This window comes from Taeniopygia guttata, chromosome 20 (assembly GCF_048771995.1).
Source record: "Taeniopygia guttata chromosome 20, bTaeGut7.mat, whole genome shotgun sequence".
NCBI lineage: Eukaryota > Metazoa > Chordata > Aves > Passeriformes > Estrildidae > Taeniopygia > Taeniopygia guttata.
The window spans coordinates 13125566-13147940 of NC_133045.1; positions in this window are offsets into that span (position 1 = coordinate 13125566).

A 22375-nucleotide genomic window follows, 5' to 3' on the forward strand; every position below is an offset into this window, starting at 1 on the left:
ACACACAGCAGGAATAAAGCATCATCATCATTATTATTATTATTATTGCTTAAAGTGAGGGTATAGAAAACACAGCTCAGGAGTAATTCTAAGCTTAAAGAATTAAAGAATCCAAAGTTTCATGGCACCTTTCTTGCTGCCATGGGACTATGAAGAGCACAAAAAAAAGGCCCACAAACTCCATGCCGACCTTCAAGAGCCACTTTCCCCTCCCAGAATATTCCCATCCTCTCTGCCACTGGATTAATTGCATTCAGCAGACAGAATTAATAGCAGTGCTGAACTTGGTGCCACCTCAGGAGAGAAATGCAACCACTCAGAAGTGACAGAATGAAGGGAAAACTCAGCCTCCCAAATCACTCCCCCATCATTTACCCTGTTGCTGCTGCATTAGGAAATGTCAGGCTGCATCTTTAAGAGGAGACCTGTCTCTGCAGCCAGGGCACAGAAAGCTGGCAGTTGAGAGAGCAGAACGGATGACAGTTTTTGGCAGCGGTTTCAGCTGTCTTGTTGAGTTTTTCAGATTAATCAGCCCCCTTGGAACACTGAACAGATCATCAGGACAATCCCTCAATCCAAGATCTTTTGCAGTGGGAAAAAAAAAGTCATAAACTGGGACAGCAGCATAACAGAGGCAGCATTCTGAAAGGGACTCGTGGCTCTAAGAAAGGTCCTTATCTAGACAGTGTCTAAAGCCAATGGCATTTCTGCACCATCACCCTCTGCATGTGCTCACACATGGTGGGGGTTTTTCCAGTGTGATTTTTCAGGAAGTCACAGACTGGAAAAAGCTTCTCTCCATGCTCCCCATCCTCACCATTTCAAGCTCTGTTAAATACATTCTGTCAGATGCCAAAAATATTGACCGTTTTCTTTATATGAAAAGCCTTCCTTCCACAATAGCTAGGACTATGTGCACACAGCCAACAAATTTTATTTGAAACACTGAGTGTCAGTAGGAGACAAATAGTCAAGAACCTTGCATTTTCCTAAAGATTCATTTACAACAATACATTTTCAGAATCTTAGTTTTTCCACATGAATTCTGAATTCAAGGCACTTCCATGCCTAACCAATGTTTCCTTATTGCCCTTCCTGGCAGAAATAAAATTTTGTAGTATAAGAGCAGAAAATTTGTTATATCAATTTAATCACTTGATAACGTGGTATAGTGCTGTATAGTACCTCGCAGTGTTGGCCTTCATTGTTCGAAATTTAGGAAAGAAAGAGGCAATTTTGCTAAGGAGTTTCACTTTTCCTCCATTACACAACAAACTACCAATTAGCTGTTATGCAAGTTTCTGCTCACCATGAAGTGTGCTCTGCTTTCAGCTTGCTGGAGGTGGCCAGCTTGGAGGAGCCAAAACTGAAATTAGGTTAATCCATCATGCTCTTGACCTAAAGGCAGAGCTCCCTGAGCCCACCTCCTTGGCTTTCAACAGGGATTTGGGATCATCTCTGAGGTTGCTCCACGTCAGGACATAATGCTCCACATTACCCCTGCATGTCTCGGGGGTTTCCACTTGCACATCCCACCAGCTGGGCATGGAGTGGTGACAGGCAGGACATCTCCAGCAGGTTCTGCCCTGCCCTGGCCCCACACATCTGCCCACCACAGCGCTGGGATGGGACCAGGGCAGGCAGGGCAAACCCCAGCAGCTCCCAGACCACACTGGCACACACCCACAGAGCTCCTCACCCCTAAAACTCATCCCTGAGCACAGCCCTGTGTCCGAGCTGGCTGGGACAAAGGGGTGATTCCCCCTGGGAATGGGCACAGCTGGTGAGCCAGTGTTATGGTGAGCTCATGGCACCCTTTTCCCCCCTTTCCTAAGGCCTCTGTTGCTCTGATCATGATAACCCCTGGATCCTCCTTCCTGCCCCAACGGGGTTGGTGGGGAGCCAGGAGAGCCCACCCTGTCCAAAACCTATATAGACCCCTGAAACTTCCTGCTCTTTCTCTTCTGCCTCGCTCTCCACATGGACAACACAGAATAAAGAGAGCTGTTCCAACTTCCCTGGGGTAAGAGCCTCTTTTGGATACCTTTCCCTCTCCTGGTATTCCTTCCCTCACAGCCCCATATCTCTGAGCTAGTCGGATTCTATTCGGGGGGCTGCGTGGAGCGGGGGAAAACAACAGAAATTACAAGCCAGCACCACCATAGTGCCTCCTGCTCCCTCAAACTCCTGTGGCAGGGCTGGGGCATCACTGCTCCCACCAATTCCAGCCCCTGGTGCCCTCCCTGCAGCCCCTGCCCTGGCACAGCCCTGCCCTGGCACAGCCCTGCCCTGCACCTCCCCAGGCCCCGAGCCCTGCACTCAGTCCTGCTTTCCCAGCACTGTATTGGCAGTGCCCAGCGAGCAGCGAGGGGCTCCGAGCAGCACACAAAGCCAGGGCTCCAAAGCACACGAGCAGGGAGATGTTCTTATCACAAGCAGTTTTTTTACAGCCATAGCCCTGAGAAATCCCATCAGAGGGGAGGAGATGACTCAAGTCTCGCACAGACACTTTACACATCCAGACATTCTTGCATATGAGAATTTACTGCATATAAAAAATGACCTCTGACTTTTTGTGCCTCTCCTCTACACTGTCATAAACAAGAATATCATTTTAAGAGATGCTGTCAACTTATATTTAGCCTAGTTTTTTTTTTATTTTGTTTAAAAATAAAAGCCTTCTGTAAAGCATAAGATGAACAGAATTAAAAAAACAATTCTTTGAAACAAAACAAAAAACTGTGTTGTTGCCTTTCAAACCCTTACCCTGTAGCACTGAAAACTTGGACTTGTCCACAAATGAATATGAGACTGACATGATATTTATTATCCAAGCTTAAAATAGCACAGAACAAACAGAATACAAATCATGGCAAGTAAAAATTAATTTAAAAATTCAATTTAATAATCTAACAGTTCAGGGGCAATATGTGGTTTATATTGGCAGTGGCCTTTTAATCTTGCAAATCATATAATTAAGAAAACTTAATTAGTAAAAGCAGCGTTTGAATATTAGAGCTGTGAAAATATCTCTGAAAAAATGGCAAGTATTGGCTTGAACTTTTTGTACGCCTCAGTTCTGTGTCTGCATGCACTTCTATGAATATAAATAAAAGGCAGGCATAAATAAATGGCACAAGCACTCAGGAAATTGTGAAGTTAGAGTGTTCACAGAAACCAAAATTGCAACCGCTTGCACTGGGGCCCGAGGCACAGCCCAGCAATGAGGAGCCTGTCCTGCTTTTCCATGAAACCTCCTCATCCCATCCCATCCCAGCCAGGCCAGGCTGAGACAGGACAACCCTGGAGCCAGCACTGAGCTCCTCTCTCCCCACCAGCCCTCTCCCAGAGCCTGCAAACCCCTCAGCCACCCAGAGAAACCAAAGAAAAGAAAAGAGAGCTGCCTGCTTTGGGAAAGTCTGTTTGGAGAGAGCCCCAACTTGTTTCATCCATCCAAAGGAGAACGATGAAGGGGGAATAAAAAAAAGAAAAGAAAAGGCTCCTGGCAATTTTCAGTCTTAGAAACCCAAGCAAACTTCAGACCTGTAGCTGAGTTAAAAGACACCAAAGCTCCATCTCGGCTCCCTCTCCAGAGGGATCTGTGGGATTCTCACAAATCCTTGGAGCTATGACATTAATCTCCAGCCCAGCCAGCTTTTAAAACACAAACCCCATTAACTCACATTTCCTCTCAGCCAGGTAGAATCTGTGCAACATGGAAACTCCAAAGATTTGAGCATGCAAATGGTGCAGGCACTGAAATAATGACATCCACAGGCAATATTCTCGCTATCCTGGAAGCTTTAGGCAAAAGGGGGAAAAAAAACCCAAAACAAAACTGTAATTCCGTAAAGTGCCAAAATATTCTGCTCTGTAAAATCTCAGGGAGGCATTTCTCTGCAGAAGCCTGGTTTAATTACTCCTGGACCACTAATGCTGCAGAAAAGATACAGTTTGCAGCAAACCATTTTACACAGATAGGAGGCTTGATTTTATTTAAAGTTTCTTTTGCAATACTTGCTCAAGAGAGTTTTTATAGTTGTGCTTATGCTTTGGGACATGTACTGCATTTTTGAAAAGAGAAGATTTACCATTTCCTTCAAAAAATAAAGAATCTTGCATTCTTAAACTGATCAGACTGCTTTGTTTCTGGGGGACACTCCAGTGATTTTTATTTGCTTTACAAACAACTCCCAGTATGGAAACAAAGTTAGGAACTCCAAGCAGATCCAGATTTTCCCCAGAATCTTTGAGTATTTCAAGCCTCTGCTGCCCTTCATTTCACAGAGTAAGAGCCCTCAAACCCCACATGCAATCCAAGGTTTTGCCCAGCACTCGCCCTTCTCCATCCAAGTTATTTTTATTCAGCACCTTTGGAACAGGAGCTACAATCAACTGTGGGGGTTTTAAATAAAAAGATACAAACCGGGATCTTGATGGCCTGAATTTTGTTCTTGTGAAACACAAGTCATTCCAAGTGGAGTTAACAGCAACAGGTTGTAGTTTCAGCAGAAATCTAGAATGACTGCTAGGTAAAGTTATATATCTGTGGAATTTTGTGGGATAACAGTAGTGGGATGTTGATGTTCAAAACCTTCACTTAGCACCAATGTCCCCTCACATGTCAGGCTTTCCTAATATCCTAAACCCCCCTGCACAAGGAGCTGTTCTGTTTATCAAACCTGCCTTATCAACAAGCTCATTTTCCCCCTGATTATCTGCACAGGGCAGAGCTGCTCGGCAGTTGACATCTGGCCTGAAATGATGACACATTAAAGGGTTTAAACTCCAAAATTGGAAAAGGTTTTCAAAGAAAACAAGAGGTGTACAAGGAGCACCTCCCCATCCTGGTTGTGCAGATGTCACTGTCCTTGCACAGCTGGAAGGGGGGAGGAAATTTCCTGCTTTTCCAACAGCCCCTGCTCTGTGTGTGCAGAGATCTGTGCTAGGAACATCTCCTGATCATCAAACCTTTTCCCTCCAACTGCACCACATTTCACAAGGCAAACCAAAAAAAGATTTGGGTAGTTTTTAGCCTTTGCACATGCACAAAATGCCCGTGTATTGGCTGAAAAATCAAACACAAAACACACACAGATCCAACAAAATTTAATTGTGGATTTATCCTCTCATCTGTCAAATTATCAGCACACCAGGAAACAACACACTAAACAAAAAAATAAAGATCTTGACCTTATTTATACCTGCCAAAGGACTCAATGAAGGAGGTTGACCAACCAAGAAAATGAACATTTGTTTCTGACAGGGATCTATGCAAAGCAACAGGGTTTTAATTTCGGGCTCTTTTCATCAGAATGATAACAGCTGTCATCTGCTGGGTGAGCACAGCAATTACTGAATCTGCTCTGTGGAAAATGAACACCCAACGTTTCATTTACACAATAAAATCTCAATCTGCAGCGCCAGGGACAGCCAGCCACATTCCCAGGGCAGGACTAACACACAGCCCACCTCGGAATTCCTGACAAAAACCTCAACAGTGTTTAACCTCCTTCCAAAATAGGCCACAAGTGTTTATTGACAGTATTTATAAACCTAAATCTTCAAAATCCAGCCTGATTTATCCTATTCTTTCACCAGTTAGTAGAAATAAACCTTTTTTAAGTAACATGAATATTCTTCTCACCTACAATTTTAGCTTATTTCCAGACTTATCTGCCACACAGAGGAAAATTTTCGTTCAATTCACAATGTCCATAACATTTAAAATAAATTTTAAAAACACACTTCAAGACTGAACATCATGGGATTTTTATTTTGTTTCAAACAGAAACATTTAAAGATGTTTAACAAATAAATAGTAACTGACCTGAAAAAGAGAGTTTGGTTTTAAATCTAATTTCTCCAAAGCTGATGATTTTTTTAAAAAAAATCTTTTAGATCTTCTGATCCAGTTTCTTAATAGAAACAAATTTGGATTTGGAAAGCTAAACAACCTGATGAGAGACTGTAATTCTTTTGCTTACTAATGGAACAGTCTAACTAGAGTCATTATGGGAATGAAACTAATTTTAAAAAGTGTTTTCATCAAAACATTTGTAATTGCACAGCAGAGATCAGTTTAAAAGTAGATGTTTCCTGATCATTAAAACAAGTGAAGTAAAATTATATGTTTTGCAGAACTGCTTGTACCAGCCTGGGCTGTATTATGAGGCAGGGGGCCAAGAATTAAGTGCTTCCAATCACTAAAAAAATACCAGTAATTCCTGTATAACCTCACACCTTGGAGAGCAAAAGCCTTTCAGTGCATTGTGTTGTTTTTTCATCAGTTGGAGAGGATGTGGCAAATAACTCTGGATTAGATAAATCACTTAGAAATCTATTTCAATCAATCATTTCCCCTTTGCAGCCGTGCCCTGAAGATGTTTTGCCGAGGACTGGTTTGCATTGAGTTCAGCTCTTGCATCCCCTGCCATGGAGCAGCTCTGGCTCTGACTGAGGCTCCTGTCCCCAAAAACTTCCTCTCACAATCCTTCCCTGCTCCAAATTCATGGAGCAACTTTGGTTTTTAGGCTCTGATTAATGTCAGCGAGGTGGGAGAGCCTGAAGGAGCTTTTTTTGATAAAACAAGCTTTGTGTTAGGCAGCAAACAAATAGGAAGTACCCAATTTATCTTAATATTTTAAGGCACATGCTTAAATCCTATCAATTGCAAAGCCCTCTCAGCCAGCTCTCGATTAAAAAGGGAAAAAAAAACCCCAAAAAAACAGCTTGAGTTTTCAAAAGAGCAAAGGAATCAGGGCATTCATCCCCTTCGGAAATCAAATGAAATTTTGGGTGTACAGAATAAAGAGTTCCTATGACGAACAGCCAAAAGTCAGCCTGAAGGAGATGTTTGAAGCAGATGGCAAGAAGCAGGGCTTCTATTTGCAAAATAAATTTAAACTTGAATCAGTGTCAGACACTGATCCTTTTCCACATCAACAAAATTCAAGACTTAATTTTTTTCTCTCCTGCAGACAATATGTTCTGATGAGAGATTTTTCTTTCACCTATAGATATATTTCTGGAAAAGCTGGCAGGAAACTGCCAAAGAGCTTCTTAACCCATGTTCCATTTAAAGGAAGACACTTTTCTAGGAAAAAAAAAAAAAATTGCAGCCCAGGACAGGAAAATGAAGATGATATGTTTACTTGGAATAAGGAATGATTTTTCAGTAACTGAAGTTACAACTTTTTAAAATGATTTCTTCTAACTCATTGTACGAGAGTGCTTACAGCAGTTATTAAAATAATAAATCATAAAATTAGAACAACAGGGCTGGAAGGGATCTCGAGCAATCTTCCAGCTACTCCCCTCCCCACTCCAACCTGATGCTTGCCTCATCTTTTCCTCAGCTGAAACTCACAATCTATTACAAATATCCTCTTACAGTAAAATGGTTTTCTGATGTCTAGCTTTGTAGTGAAGAAATTTATTTTTATGGGTGAATGGACACAGAGGATAAACTTTCTTCCTTCTTCCTGAAGGCTTGTAATGCTATCCTGGTCTTGTCTGCAAGAAAAGCAACCCAAGTTCAGTCTTCCTTCACCAACTCTTCTCCCCTTCCTTTTTAGATACTCTTCACCTGTTCCATATCTTTCCCAAATTATGATGCCAAAATCTGGAAATAATCTTGCTCCTAAGGCTCTACCAAAGTGAGTGGAATATTATGTCTGATATCCTCTGCAAAGTTTAGTTCATTTATAATGCCTGCTTTATTTTGGAATCATATAACTTTAGCTCGTGTTCAGCAGGTGCAGGTACAACCACTGCATCCCTTTTCCAAAATGCAGATACACACAGGTTTTCCTGCTGGGATCCCCTAAGAATAATAAGATCTGAACTTCAGAAAGCCTCATCTCAAAAAAAAAAAGAGCTGAAAATCTGAATGGATGGTGAATAACTTAAATAATATACATAAAACTGTGCATCTGCACTTAGAAGGTGGTTTCCCACATTCTGTAGGGGTGCAATTAAGTGAAGTTTTTTTTTAAATACAGATTTAAATTAAGATTTTGCTCCTTATTACCTGGTAGTTGCTCACTTTAACTTGAGTAAAACACAATCAAGGTTCTATTAAATCATCACCCACTGCTCATCGATGCAAGTCTTCATTTGGGTCTCAAAATTAAAATGGGAAAAGACAAAAATACACGAGGCATATTATTTTCTATATTAATTTCAAATGTTACAAACAATATCTTTGCTATTACAAAACAGCCATTTAGGCAACTGAACTAATTTTAGAGCATCTCTATGTAAATGTGCTGCTGAAATCACACCTTAAATACAAGTCACCCTTCACTTTGGAGACTCAAAGAACAATTTCATCAGCAAATGGTTTTGTTGGGAGTACCAGCGAGTAATTGCAGGGCCCTGGTGATGCTGTGCTGGGCCACTTTTAGCTCCTCACACAATTTATTGTCACACCTGCACAGTCTGAGGTGGGTGTCTCAAAAGCAGGAGTTTTGTCCTTTCTACAGCTGCATTCAACACTGTCAATTCCATCCTGTTCCCTCAAGATGTAAGATTAGGAGGACAGACGGCAAAGAGTGCAGAGCAAACAGAATAAATCAGTTTGTTTGGCAGCTGGGTGAGGAGTTTTATACTCCAGTGGCTATTTTGAAACCCAAGACAAAGGGTGTTCCACGTACTGCTGACATGTCCATGCTCTGCTCCTCCAATGCCTAAAGTTAACCAAACAAGAAAAAATTGACTTAAGAGGTCACAAAACATTGACAGCAAGGAGCAAGTGCTTAAACCAGAGTTACTCCTTCAGTTCTCCAGAACAGGAATTCCCAATGGTGCAGATTCCTGAAGTTTAGAGAGTGACACAGCCCTGCTCCGACACCTGTCCTCCCACACTGCCAGTCAGGTACAGCACACCAGGGACATTCCCATGTCCTCTTGCCAAATCCACCTCTGCCAACATGTCTACAAGCAAAGACATTTCAAAATAAAGCCCAGCATGTGACAGGTTGGCTCATTTGCTTAGGAAATGTCATTTTTCCCATTTGATGTACAGCTGAGGAATGATCCCACTTGCAAAGGGAAGGCAATTGCTCAACCCAGCACACTCTGGCAATTTTCACATAATTAGCAGAATACATTTAGTCTTAACCTTCTTCAGATGAATTCAGTCACACCTGTTTATGTGAAATCAATTAAGAGACCTTAATCTTCTTAGACAGTTTCCAGCACTCCATCCACAGGTTCAGGCCTGTTGCTTGTATTGCGAAGTTTAAGTTATATTAAAAAAGAAACAATTATCCTATAAACACAAAGACCTCAATTATACCTTGATAATTAAACCCAGGTACACTTTTAGTCTGCAGCCTCTTGGTGGCCAGCCACACATCAGTGCAGCCCATTTAGGCTCTGAGAGGGGAAGGGGGAGCAGAATAACCCCAAAGCCAGGTCACACATTCCTGTGCCTGTTCTGCTCAGGACTTGTGCCCTGACGTAAGGGAACGCTGCTCACGGGGTCATCCGAGGAAAGGAAACCTCCCCAGAGCATCCAAAATCCCCCTTCTTATGGAAGAATTTTTGGGGAGGGATTTAATTTCACCTCACTTCAGGCATGTCCCTAAAATAGACATTGACAGCAAGGCAGATGATTCATCCTTCAGAAATGCCTGCATTTCCTCACTGCTGAGCCTCCAGGAGATGCTCAGGTCAGAGATCCAGAGCTGGAGGAGACAAATCCCACCTCTAGTGAGGATGGACAAGCAGCACTGAGGTTTAGTGAGAGAACAAAGTGCATGAATCCCTGCTCACCTCTGCAGTCAGAAGTTACCTGACTAGTTGAAGCTAAAAAAAGAAAAGTGTTCCCAGTCTCCACTGGGCATAGTTTGTGGTTTATAGCATGAGGCATTTTTTTATGCCAAAAGGGAATTTAAATCTCACATCTGTGTTTTTTTCTTGGATCTGCTATGCTGGCAAGCGAGTCATCCTGAGAAATCTTAAATTACTTTTCATCATACATCATAAAAAGCCTTGAATTAGTGTCCAGAAATAGTTCAAATTGCAGTAGGAGCAAGAAGTCTTCACACACTCACAGATTATCTCGTGGGATACACATGAAAGGAGCTGGGAGTACCTCGAAGGTTTTAGAGCAAAACTTCTGCTCAGCCTACAGAGCTGCACAAAACTGCTTTGAGGTGAAACAAAATCAATGAAAATCAACAGCTTCAGCCAAGGGAACCCTGACATTTAGTGTGTGGAACGTGTGACAAGTGACCCTGTGAGACCTCCTGGGCAGCTGAGCTGCTGCTCACTGGAATCAGGAGTTTCTCTTGCAGCCGTACACATGCTGCCTTTCCAGCAGTGTAAAATCATTACACTGATTTTAGAAGGTGGGTGAAAGAAAGGAAGAAGGAAAAATATAAAGCCTCCTTTTTCCCCTCAGCCCTTTCTGGGGAAAATACCAAGAAGCAGCTAAAATCTGTTTGAGATCAACTTTTGTTTTATAAACTTTGGGTTTCATTCTAATGGTTAGGGAGACACATAATAACTGGCTTTAACATAATTTTCTTTGGACTATCTCCCCAAAGCCACAATTAATGTAAATACCAGTGTCTTGTTAGTAATTTCCTTTCATTGGTAAAGGCTGAAATGCAATGATCCGACCACAAATCACAAAGCAAATAAGCTCACAGTGCTGTTCTAGGTGGTGATTATGCAGTTTGTACAGGAAGGGTTGATAAGGGAGATGTTTTGTGAGCAGGATTCCTGGACTACCTGGAAGGGTTTCATTAGATGACAAAGGAGTAACTCTCACATCCTCCTGAGCAATGCAGGCTGCAGCTTCCAGGGGCACTTGGACATAAAGGGGTGAAAAAGCAGAGTCAGGTCTCAAAGCCAAGAGCAGATCAGAGACCAGGTTGTGGAGTCTGAGGGCACAAACCTGGGGGGATTTACTCCTTCTTCTGCATTTCTTGCAGGTCCTGAGGGGTCTCTAGTGATGGACAGCACACAACCATAGCAGGAGATGAAAACCAACCTCCCAACCTCTCTGTCTCTCTTCTCTGTGCCAGGAGACCCTTGGTGAGGAAGAACTTCACCCTTGGTGAAGGAGAACCACCACCTCTGGGCATGCACAAGCCTCAGTCTTCCTAGTTTTGCTGTCACTACGCATCTTTTTTACCCTTCACTTGCTGGTATACAAAACCACAGGTATTTTAATGCCCTATTTTCATTTTATAAGTGGATTTTTTTTAAACAGAGAAAAAGACACATCTCCAGTCAAACATCCAAATAACTGAAGCAGGTTTCAGTCAAAACCCCTCTTTACCAAATCCCCTCTTCTCTGCCAGTCACTACTAAAATATGCAACAGCGGAAGATGCTTTCCAGAGAAAAAAATTAAATCCTTGCCTGAAATACAATTGGTACAAACACAGCAGAACAAAATCTGGCTGCATGACCAGACTGCCCAGTTTGGTGTTGCAGAGACAGGTTTCCAACACAGCCTTGCCTTCATAAAACCACAGCCAACATCACTCTGAACAAGCTAAACTCTTGGGTTTAGCTTGGCATTTTGTGAAGGGAACAGCTCAATCCCAATTCTTTCGTGCTGCTCTATCAATTAACTTGTCAAAAGTACAGAGCCATCACTTACCAGCAGGCCAGAGCTGTCATTCTCCCAACAGGGCCTCAGGAGGCTCTTTCCTGGCAGGAAAAGCCATCAGCTGCAAGGAAGAAGATGGAGGGATAATTAAATTAATCCCTTTGCCTTCCTAAGCAACTTAAGTATCATCCTCCCATATCTGACATCTTGCAGTTTAGGCTCTCTTCAGGGCGAGATGCAAAGCAGACACCAGGGTACCACGATTTTGGTTTTCAGTGACAGGAAAGGTACATGCCAAGGGGAGAAACGATTTGCTTGTGGCTGTGCAAGGCTTTTGGACATGAGGAAACGAGTGCACAGCTGGATTGTAGGCTGCTCCAGTTTTCTGCCAACTTTCTGGACTCTCCAGCACTGATCTCTGCACTTGCTGTGCTGGTGGAAGGGAAATTTGCTTCCCAAAGTGAGGGGCTGGGTTATTGTGCCACAGTCACAGCCAGCTCAGGTGTTTGTGCTGCTTTACAGTGCAGATTTCCATCACTTCTCAGGGGCAGCATCTCATCCCTGCACCACATTTTCCTGTAGGAACTTTGTAGTGCTGGGGCTTTGCTCATCTCTATGATGCATGGTTTTGAGAGGCCCAAACTATTTTGCAACGGTCCCAAAACATGTTTGAATTTGTTTTCCCAGTCACAAAGGTCTGGCAAATCCCTTCCCAGTCCCACAGCACCTTGGCACATGGAAAATACAGGAAAAAACCCCAAAAAACTCCACACCAACTTGGAAATCAACAGCATCTCAAGAACTTATCAGATACATGTGGATGCAAACACACAGATAATGATTTATCATCTTGTGTATTCTTACATTCCCTTTCCCCTCCTGTTTTTCCTCTAGGCTGTTTCTATGTTCTAACGCCAGCTCCAATTTCTACTCTGGGTTTTCATTATGCTCCTGGTGTAAGAGCCACACATCCCTTCCCATCCTGCTCCTGCCATCTCTTTGGAAGTGCCTATGGATGATTTGCAAAGGCCTGAGACCTCGCTGGGGTCCATTTCTCAGCAGGAAGCTCCTCCAGCTCCCTGTTGATCCAAATCACTCTGAATTTTATTACCCTTCTTTGTATTGCCTGACTCCCTGACCCTGTAGTTTATGGTTAGTCCAATCTTTGTGCTTCCATCAGAAGACACTTCTCAGCTAACATTAGATTTGAGCCTATTAGAGCTGCTGATACAAGAGGAGCCCCCTAAGAAATCCTGAAGGGTGGAACTGGGAATGCAGCATGGGAGCAACAAGCTTGTTCCCCAGCAAACATGATCAAAATGATGGATCTTGCCAAAAGTTGCCCAATTTCTGTTCTTACCAAGCTATAGGGTTTCCTTCACACCCTTTAATTACTCACACCTTCCTTAAGGAGCACGGCTCAAACAAACAAACAGGGGAAAAAAAAGTTACAACAACGTAGCAGGATCTTGACATCCAAGATGTCAGAACCATTATAAACCCCTTTATTGCAGAATGATGTCTTTTGTGCTTAGAGGCATGCTTGCTATTCATAGATCCACTGCTCAGCTGTTCCAGTTTTTAGTTCTGCATAAATGCCCACTCATTATGTCCAGAGGGTTTTGCCTGTAGCTTTGTGTTTGTAGCCTTGAGGCAAATGTCTTGATGGCTTAGGGAACTCGTAGGGAATGACCAAATAACATCGGATTTTCCACAGCAACGAAGCCATTATGGGACAGCATTTCTATGTAACAGCACCCTTCAGTGTGCAATCATTATAACTAAGGATTTAACCGGGCTCTGGGGACACAACAAAATCACTTTGAAGCCAAAAGATCCACAGTGAAATCTTAAGCATTCGATTTCTGAAATGCTTGAGTCAGGCAGCTTTGTCAGTTACAGTAAAACCAAGTGAAGGGGAAGGAGTTTTATGCACATCTTAAGAATGAATCCGAGTGTTTGGACCTGTGCATGCAGAGCTGGGAGTGCAGCTTTCCTTGTGCATTCCTTGCACACAGAGTTTCCTGCAGCTGCATCTGGAGCCATCATAAGCACACACACAGACCTAGTTAATCTTTTTAGCCATAGAATTTTAGCTATGGGTGAAAATTCTGAGTGTGTTGCTCACAATTTTGAGGAAAACCTGGTTAGACTGTAGGAGACTACACAGAACCTTTGTAATTTGGTTAAATCCCACCAAAAGACACTCCCTGCTCCGAGGGACGGGCTGAAGAGGAGCTCATGCAGAAGGAAAGCTGTTTTGGTGGGGAATGTGTGGAAATAATCCCATGAGGAGCAATCTGTGCCAGGGGCTGGCCTTGGTGAGCTCCCTGTCGTGGCACATGGGAAACTCCACCCGTGCTTCCAGGTGGCACACACAGCCACTTTCTCCCAGCAGAGGCTGGCAATGAAATCCATCCCAGGCCTGGCCCAGCCATCCCTGGGACAGCAAGAGTAAGGCACTTCTGGATGGTTCCTTGGACCCAAGGCAGTCTTTGCCCCAGCACACATCCCCAGGGATGAGCTGTGCTGGGATGCACCCACAGAGATGCTGGGGGTGCATAAGGGCTGCACTGATGAGGCAGGAGGCTGAAGCATGGAACAGAAATGCATGTTTGCATGGAAAAATCAGAGGTGCAGCCAGAAAAGTGACCCTCTGGGTTAATAAGGTGATGTGGAACAGCGCTGGGATGTGATGGAGAAGGAGCTCCCAGTCCCTGCCCAGTCTGTAACCCTCCCACACAGTGGCTGTGGTGTCTGACAGGACTCAGAGCAGCCAAGCACAGAGCAGGGATGGATGAATGTGCATCTCACCCCACATCCAGCCTGACTTCTGCATCTCCAGGGAGGCTGGGTTAACAGCAGCAGCCAGCAACATCACTGTCACAACAACTCAGCCCTGCCAGGAGCAGGAGCAGTAACCTCTGCATGACAAAATTGTTCAGCCCAGCACGGCTGGGCAGGGCTTTGGCCAGCAGTGACTCACCAGAAATGCTCACAGGGTCCTTCTGTGCAAGGCTCCCCTCCCCAGCCCCAGCTGGGCATTCCCTCAGCCTCTTCTCTCCCCAGGGATGCCATTTCCTACCTGCCTGCTGGCTCTGGGTTTTAACCCTGGTGGAAGAAAGAGTCCAGGCCTCAGGGGTTTTTAGGTATGTATTTTTGAGGTGGTGTTCTTTGACACCTTTCCCTTGTATTGTCAGGGTCAGCTAATACATCCCAGAGGGAACACGGTCACAGTGATTAAAAACCACAAAAACATTAGGGAGGAAAAGTTTAGTTCTTTCATTATTTGCCCAGTTCAGGCTTTGTAAATTCCATGTTTCTTCCTCAGACACAAGAACCTTCTTCCCTTCAAACTGCTTATTTGGGGAAGCTGCGAACAACAACTTTTGTTGCCTACAAAGTACTTGGGACACAGTCCCAAAATTGCCTGCATATGATGGAGTTTCAAACCTCAGAAATAAGTACAGGGCACAAGCAACAGCTAAGGAGACTTCCAGCAGCCAGACATCAAGTCACCAGCTCCAGGAATCAGCTCTCACACCCAGCAGCAGCCACACAGACAGGTTTGCTGGACTCGTTATTGTAATGAAGCTCATTAAAGTCCCAAGGGAGGCTGTTCCTCCCAGCTGCAGTGTATCCTGTAATCACCATTTCCACCTTGCACAGAAACTGGGACATAGCCGGGACTGGGACATAGCCGGGACCGGGACCAGGCACAGCTGGGACTGGGACCAGGACATAGCCGGGACTGGGACATAACCAGGACTGGGACTGGGACATAGCCGGGACTGGGACTGGGACATAACCAGGACTGGGACTGGGACATAGCTGGGACCGGGACCGGGACCGGGCACAGCCGGGACTGGGACCGGGACATAGCTGGGACTGGGACATAGCCGGGATTGGGACCAGGCACAGCCGGGACCGGGACATAGCCGGGACCGGGACCGGGACATAGCCGGGACTGGGACATAGCCAGGACCCGAACAGTGCCGGGACTGGGCACAGCCGGGACCGGGGCACAGCCGGGACCCGAGTGGTGCCGGTGCCCGGGACCGGGGCACAGCCGGGACGGGGGGGACAACCGGGGCCCCGGCAAAACCGGACCCGAGGGACAACCGGGACCCGGTGAAGGGGAAAACCGGGACCAAGGGACGGCCGGGACCAGGGAACAGCCGGGACCCCGCGCTCGGAGCATCCCTGCATCCCACACACAGCGCAGCCAAGGTGGAAGCCTCGACGTTTCCAAGAAAAAGAGACCGTTTCCTTCATCCTAACCGACAAACTTTTTTTTTGTTGTTGGGTTATTTTTTTCTTTTTTTTTCTTTTTTTTTTTTAATTTGTTTTGTGGGTTTTTTTGGTTTTTTTTGTTTTTGGTCGTGACTTATCTGTGGAAAATGGATACAAAAGAAAACCCGCAATCGATTTAACACCTTTCGAGTTCTCACCTAAATGCTTGTTCTCATCTTTACATCTCTGATGCCAATCACTGCCCTACCTAGCCAGCAAATGCAAAAAAAAAAAATAATTTTAACTACGCTCGTGTTGTTTTTTAACACCACAATCACATAAGTCGTGAAGAAAATCACCAGAAACAATTTTTACTTTAAACATCAGAAATCACTCTGAATCCTCCCCCCAGTCCAGCAGGTTTGTGGAGCGCATTTCTGGAGCCATTTGTGGAGCGCATTTCTGCTCTCTGCGGGAAAATTAACAGGAGCTCATCCCAACAGCCCTACCAGCATCTTATCAACTTTTATCTCCCAGCAGACAAAGCCACTAAGTACAGGCGTTTGTTGGCCACAAACACAAAGGTTCCCCGTTATTGGGACGAGGAAACGGTACTTGAGGCTCTGAAGGGGCCAGCCCGGCACTCCCACAGAAACATGCATAGTTTGTGCTCCCTAAACGTCCTCACAACGACCCCATAGAGATGCAGATGTGCCCTGGCTCCGCTCTGCCAGCACCGCTCCCCTTTGCTGAAGGATGCTGCTGACAGATCCTCCCTCAGGAAGGGGCAGAGCCCACAAAAAAGCGTTTCAGGTTTGTGGCTGCTGCTCTACCCAAGCCCCAAATCCAGCTGACCTCACCGACTGATCCCCAAAAACTTCAGCTTGAGCTTCTAGGAGCTTGGTGTGAGCTCTGGGAAACAGGATCCTCCGCAGGAAGGCCAAACTTCAGCTGCAAGTGATGCCTCTGTCCACTTACAGACCAGCTAAAAGCTGTGCATTTTTAATTTAATAAGCAATAAGACCTTCAGATGTGAACGGGTTTTCCCTCCTGCACTGATATTTCCAGCGCTGTCCCCACAGGTGTTTCTTGCTAAGGTTGTAAAGAACCAGAGTCTCATCCCAAGCGCTTCTGGTTTAGAAACCAACACTTTTTTGTTGTTTGTTTAAATGACAAGGGTTACTCAGCTTTGGGACTCCAATATCAGAATCTCTGCTGATGTGTTTGGTGGTCACTGCTTTTTAGGGACACGGGGATCCTTTTCCGAGCACTGGACAGTGATTTCTGGCAGTTTAGGACCTGCCCTAGAGGTCACTGACACTGACAATTTGGCTTCCCCTGCACCTCTGGAAACACACATTTTCCTGGCATCTCCTGCTCTGAACATCCTCCAGCTTCTCTCATGTTTTCTCTGGATTTCACCACATCTTAAACCTAAATATAGAGCACCATTTTTGGGTAATTAGAGATTCTTAATTAATTAGAGCTATGGATTTAAAGATTCAAAGCTTGACAAATGAGCTCAGGCAAATTTTGTTGCAAGAGTTAGAGAAAATTACTGGTCCCAGGTAGCTGCCCTAGCGCTCTGCTGGAGGTTAATTACTGTTTCTCCAAAATTCCAAAATATGTGTGCCCCCATCCCACACGTGTGTGTCCAGCTCACAGTCAGCCCCTGCATATCCAGCTCCAGCAGACCCCACACCTGAGCTGCTCAGGGAATTTGGGGTTTTTTCCCTTTCTCTATGGAGTTGATGTGATGCAAAGAGGGAAGGACAAGATGAAGTCCTGGCAGAAGTAATTTCTGCTTCCAGACAGGAACTATCCTGCCAGAGAGCTGAAATCAAATATTTTCCCTTCTCTCTCTTTAGCAAGGGAGCTGGCAGAATTTTCAACCACTTTCTGTCACTAAAGAACTATTTCAATCAATTACAAATAATTGTTTTATTGCAGCAATCAGCTGGGGAACATTATCTTTCCAAACCTTGGTTTAAACTGCCACTTCCCCCTTGGTTTTATGCTGATTGACATGGAAATATAAACTCTACGTTCATCTAAAAAAATCTCTTCTGTTATTTGGTTCATTGTCAATCTCTGGACTTTCTGCTGCACTCAAAAGTATTTGAATTTTGTAGCATAGAGCAAGTGTCTGTATTATTCCATGCTTTTAATTTTAAATTATGGGTAAAAAAAAATATTCTGTGTGAATATTTAGGGCATGTTTCATGCCATAGTAGCAGCCTGTGAGAAAGGCCTTCACAAGAACCAGTTAAAAAGGGCTGTTTAGCTAAAAGAGAGGAAAAAGGGAATATTTGTGGGCAGCCCTTACACAACAATGGTACATGGAAACCAGCTGGAACATCCCTGTGAGACACACAGGAGCATCAGTGACTGCAAAGTGGCATCTGAAACTGGGAATAAACTTATTTCTATAACCCTCTGAAAGTGAAAATGGAAGAGGGAGAAGACAGCAAATGAAACGATACAGAACAGAATCTAAAAATCTCCTAAAAATTGGTTCCAGGAGAGCCCCTGAGGAATTTTGGATCGTGGGACATGAGGCACAGGAATGGCCAGGCACCAGAGGAATGTCCTGAGAGCCACAAGTGCTTTGGGGAACACCCAGATTTCACACAGACACCGTGTCTGGCTGTGGCCAGGCTTTGGGAACAAATTCCCAAATGCATTTCCTGTGCCTCAGCTCCTCGGGTCACCATCCAAATGGACCCTGTAGGGTTTGACAAAACTGGCTCCAGGTTCCCCACACAAAACCTGCATTAGCAATAAACACGTAGTTCAGAGATTTCTTTTAGTGACAGGGAAGCATCTTTGTCCCTAACCTTGTGTTCTCTTAGTGAAGTAACAGTTTGGGAACAAAGTGTGAACAGCACCCCTTTTTTTATAAATAAAATAAACTAAACTAAACTAAACTAAACTAAACTAAACTAAACTAAACTAAACTAAACTAAACTAAAATAAAATAAAATAAAATAAAATAAAATAACAGCTGTTATTGCAGAACAAGTTGCCAAAGGCAGCCCAAACCCCTGTCAGGAGAGAGGCTCCCCACCATAATTAGGCCAAAATATCTACAAGGATGTACATAAGCACGGCATGCAGGAAAAACTGAGAAAAAAAAGGGCTGCAGCAAAGCACAGCCAGCTACCACAACAAGGCAGACCCATTTCAAGCTGCATTTCTGAGTTTACTCCTATTGCAAAATTCTGAAGGAACAGGCAGCAGGGCTGCAGCCAAGAGTCAGGGAGAAACAATAAATACCAGTGAAATAAGTGGAGGGCAAATTAAAGCTGAGTCAAGAATAAAGTGAACTGAAATCAGTTACTAAATTAAGACTGAAGTTCTATTTTTATTTTATATTTTACCAGTTTTGCATCATTATTTCTCTCTGAAGCTGCAAACACCAGGAAAAAGTTTCTTTTTAAAATGTAACAGCAATGCCATGAAGTGGCACAGTCTGATGAGGTGGACTCTTGGCTAATCCTCAGGTTTGCAATTAATGACGTGCAAATCATTAATTTGCACATCAATTTAATGGCAATCAGAGCTCTCTCAGGTGATAGGGTGGCCAAGGCCGTGCCCTGGTTGCCACAGGGGGAAGGAAGCAGCTCCTGGCCTGCCCTGGATCCACAACTGCTGCTGCCACCCGGGCAAGAGATCCCTGAAATATTTTCTTTTTCCACAAGGAAATTTTTGACTGAGTTACATGAATTCAATTATATAATGGTTATGTATCAGATTTTTGTAGGAGGGCAGCGCTTTAATAATTTTTACTTTTAAACCCCTGATAGTTTAAAGCCTTTTTCCTCCACGTTATGACCAAACCTCTTATTTTGATGGGAGATGGGCAAGGGAAAAGGGTTGGACAGAGTGATTTAAATAGTCCATTTTCAAAGGAAACAAAAAATGGAACTTCTGAAGAGTCTAACATTCGAATTTGTTTATCTTTTAGCCAGCTCAGGAATAAACAGTGTAAAAACATGAAATTTTGAGGATCAGGAAGAAGCATGTGCCTTCTTGTGTGTACATATTCCTTAATAACTTTGGGTGAGACAAGTTAAACTGTCCTTTTCAGGGGAACACAAGCCATTGTTGTTGTTTCATGGTGCTGGCACGGCTTAGAAGGTGGTTGAGCTTCAAAAGAATATCCCAGTTGAAATATAGAATAAAGAAAAGCTCTAAGGTAATGGAAACTCCACATTTCTAATGTCCCACACATATGAATAGAACCCGAGTCAGTACATTAGACAATTGACTGGCTTTGCTTGAATGCACGCAGGAATAAATGGAAACATCCTTATTTCCTATCCCAAGGGGCAATTATTTCACTGCCTGGTTTTGTGCATTAATAAAAAAAAATAGAAAAAAAAAAAAAGCAAGATTCCATTGTCTGGTAGCTCAAATATCTTCCTATACATGCTGGATAAGCAGCCCAGCAGCAGAAAGAGGAAAAAAAGGGAAAAAGGAATAAACTGTAGCACTGCATTCTCTAAACAAGCTCTCACCGTACCCAGCAATTTTCTGTGTATAAATACATAAAATCCATAAAAATACCCTTCAGAAGGGCGGCTTGTTTGTGTTTTTCAGAAGTTCTGTTAGTCATCATGTGTCCTGGCTGTGCCTGTGCCTACAGATGGTCCAAAATGCTCATTTCTGAAATGCTACAATGAGTCTAACAAATGCAAAGGCTGGAATTTCACACCTCTTTAGGAGAGAAGGGGACTGGATTGCAACTCAAACCCAGCTTTTTCTCCCAGTTCACCACTGACAGGCATTCATCTCTTTGTGCTTCCCTTTCCTTTCTTCTCCCTGCACACCTCCAGTGGGTTTCCTTTGGCCTTTAAAGGGAAAATGAGAACACAAAAATTATTGATAAGCATTTATAGATTTATAAGTGTTCAGAACTGGTACATTTTGCCTATTTTAGCCATCTCTGGAAGAAACAGTGCCATGATGTGAACTGAAATCTCACTTGGCAGCCCAGTGCCACCTTCCTCAAGGACTGATCAGCTCTTGCAGGGCCAAGGAGACACACTAAACCCAGATTTAGGTTCCTTTTCCAGAAAGCAGTGGAAAAACAAGCTAAATTTCTCTTCAGGAAGGTTTGTTCAGCTATTTTGCATCTGAGACACTGAAAATTCCAGCTCCTGCCTCACTCCTATGGCACAAAGCACTATGAGAACTTCCTGCAAAACGTAAACTTCCTCAAATCAGTCAAATTTGGCCCAAACCGGATGGGAGACCTCTCAAATTGCACACACCAGGTTTTGTGAATATTTTCAGACAGATGATTGCAGTGCAGGCAGATTCAGCAGGACACAAAGGTGGCAGGATGGGTTTTTATTGAGAGGCAGCCTGGCAGAGTTTGTGTCCAGCTGCCCAGTTGAGCAGGCAGAAGGCAAGATCATCACATCTTAGGAAGGGGGGAAAAAAAAAAAGAAAAGATTCTTGGAGATACATAAAGTGTTTAATTGAAACCATTAGTTTTACTGGCAAACAGCTTCATCTTTCTGTTCTGTTAATCCGAACAAAGTGCTGCAATTATGACTCAATACATAATGTCCTCTAGTGCTACTCGCCCCACATTGCCCCAGCAGAGAAAGAAAACAGAGCTGCTCTCAGTTAACAAAACATTCCATGCTTCTAGCCAGAATACTTTTATTATATGGTTATCATATACATCAGAATTATAGTGGGAACATTTACAAATATGTGAAGATAGCTCAGAACCTCCATGATTCACATACACACTAACTCACACACTCATTTTTTTTTGTTGTTTTTTGCATGTCTACTCAGTTCCAGGTGAATGATGCACAAAATTATTGCTTTGTGAACAAACACCTCAGATTAAATCTAATCTTCAGTGGCAAGAATTGAGATTTAAAAAAAAAAAAAAGTCTTAAATACCCTGTATAACATACCTGTGCATAAACCTAAAGATATGTTTAGCTTACCCATTACCTTTGAAATACTTACCAAAATTAAAATTTGAAACCCATTTATAAAAAAAAGTATTAAAAAGTTCACCATTATTTACAAATCCGATTAAATTACACATAAATAAATATTTACATTCAACACACTGCTTCCCTTAATACACATAAAGCCTCCCTGGAAGTATTTTTTGGCCTTAGAAGGCAAAAAAAAAAAAAAAAGTAAAAAAAAAAGTTATGTGCCTATTCTTTCAAGTTTCCCCCCCAAATTTAAAAACAAGACAATATAAATATGTGAATAAAGCTGCAACATCCTTAGACACAGAAAGTGAATTTTCTAAAAGTATTTTCATTTTGAACTAGTCCTCGTTAAAAAAATACCAAGATAATATAAACTTCAGCCAACATTGCTGCAGTTTTTAAATGCCTGAATATTTCTGTAAAAAATTAGCATGTCAAATGCCATCTTAAGTCTAGTAGGATTTTAGTACTCTTCTATGTTAATCTGAAAATAAAGGAAAAAAAAAAAAAAAGTAGAAGAGAACTAAAAAAAAAAAAGAAACTAAACAGATTTAAAAAAACAACCCCACAGAATAATCTTACTATTTTCAGGTGTTTAT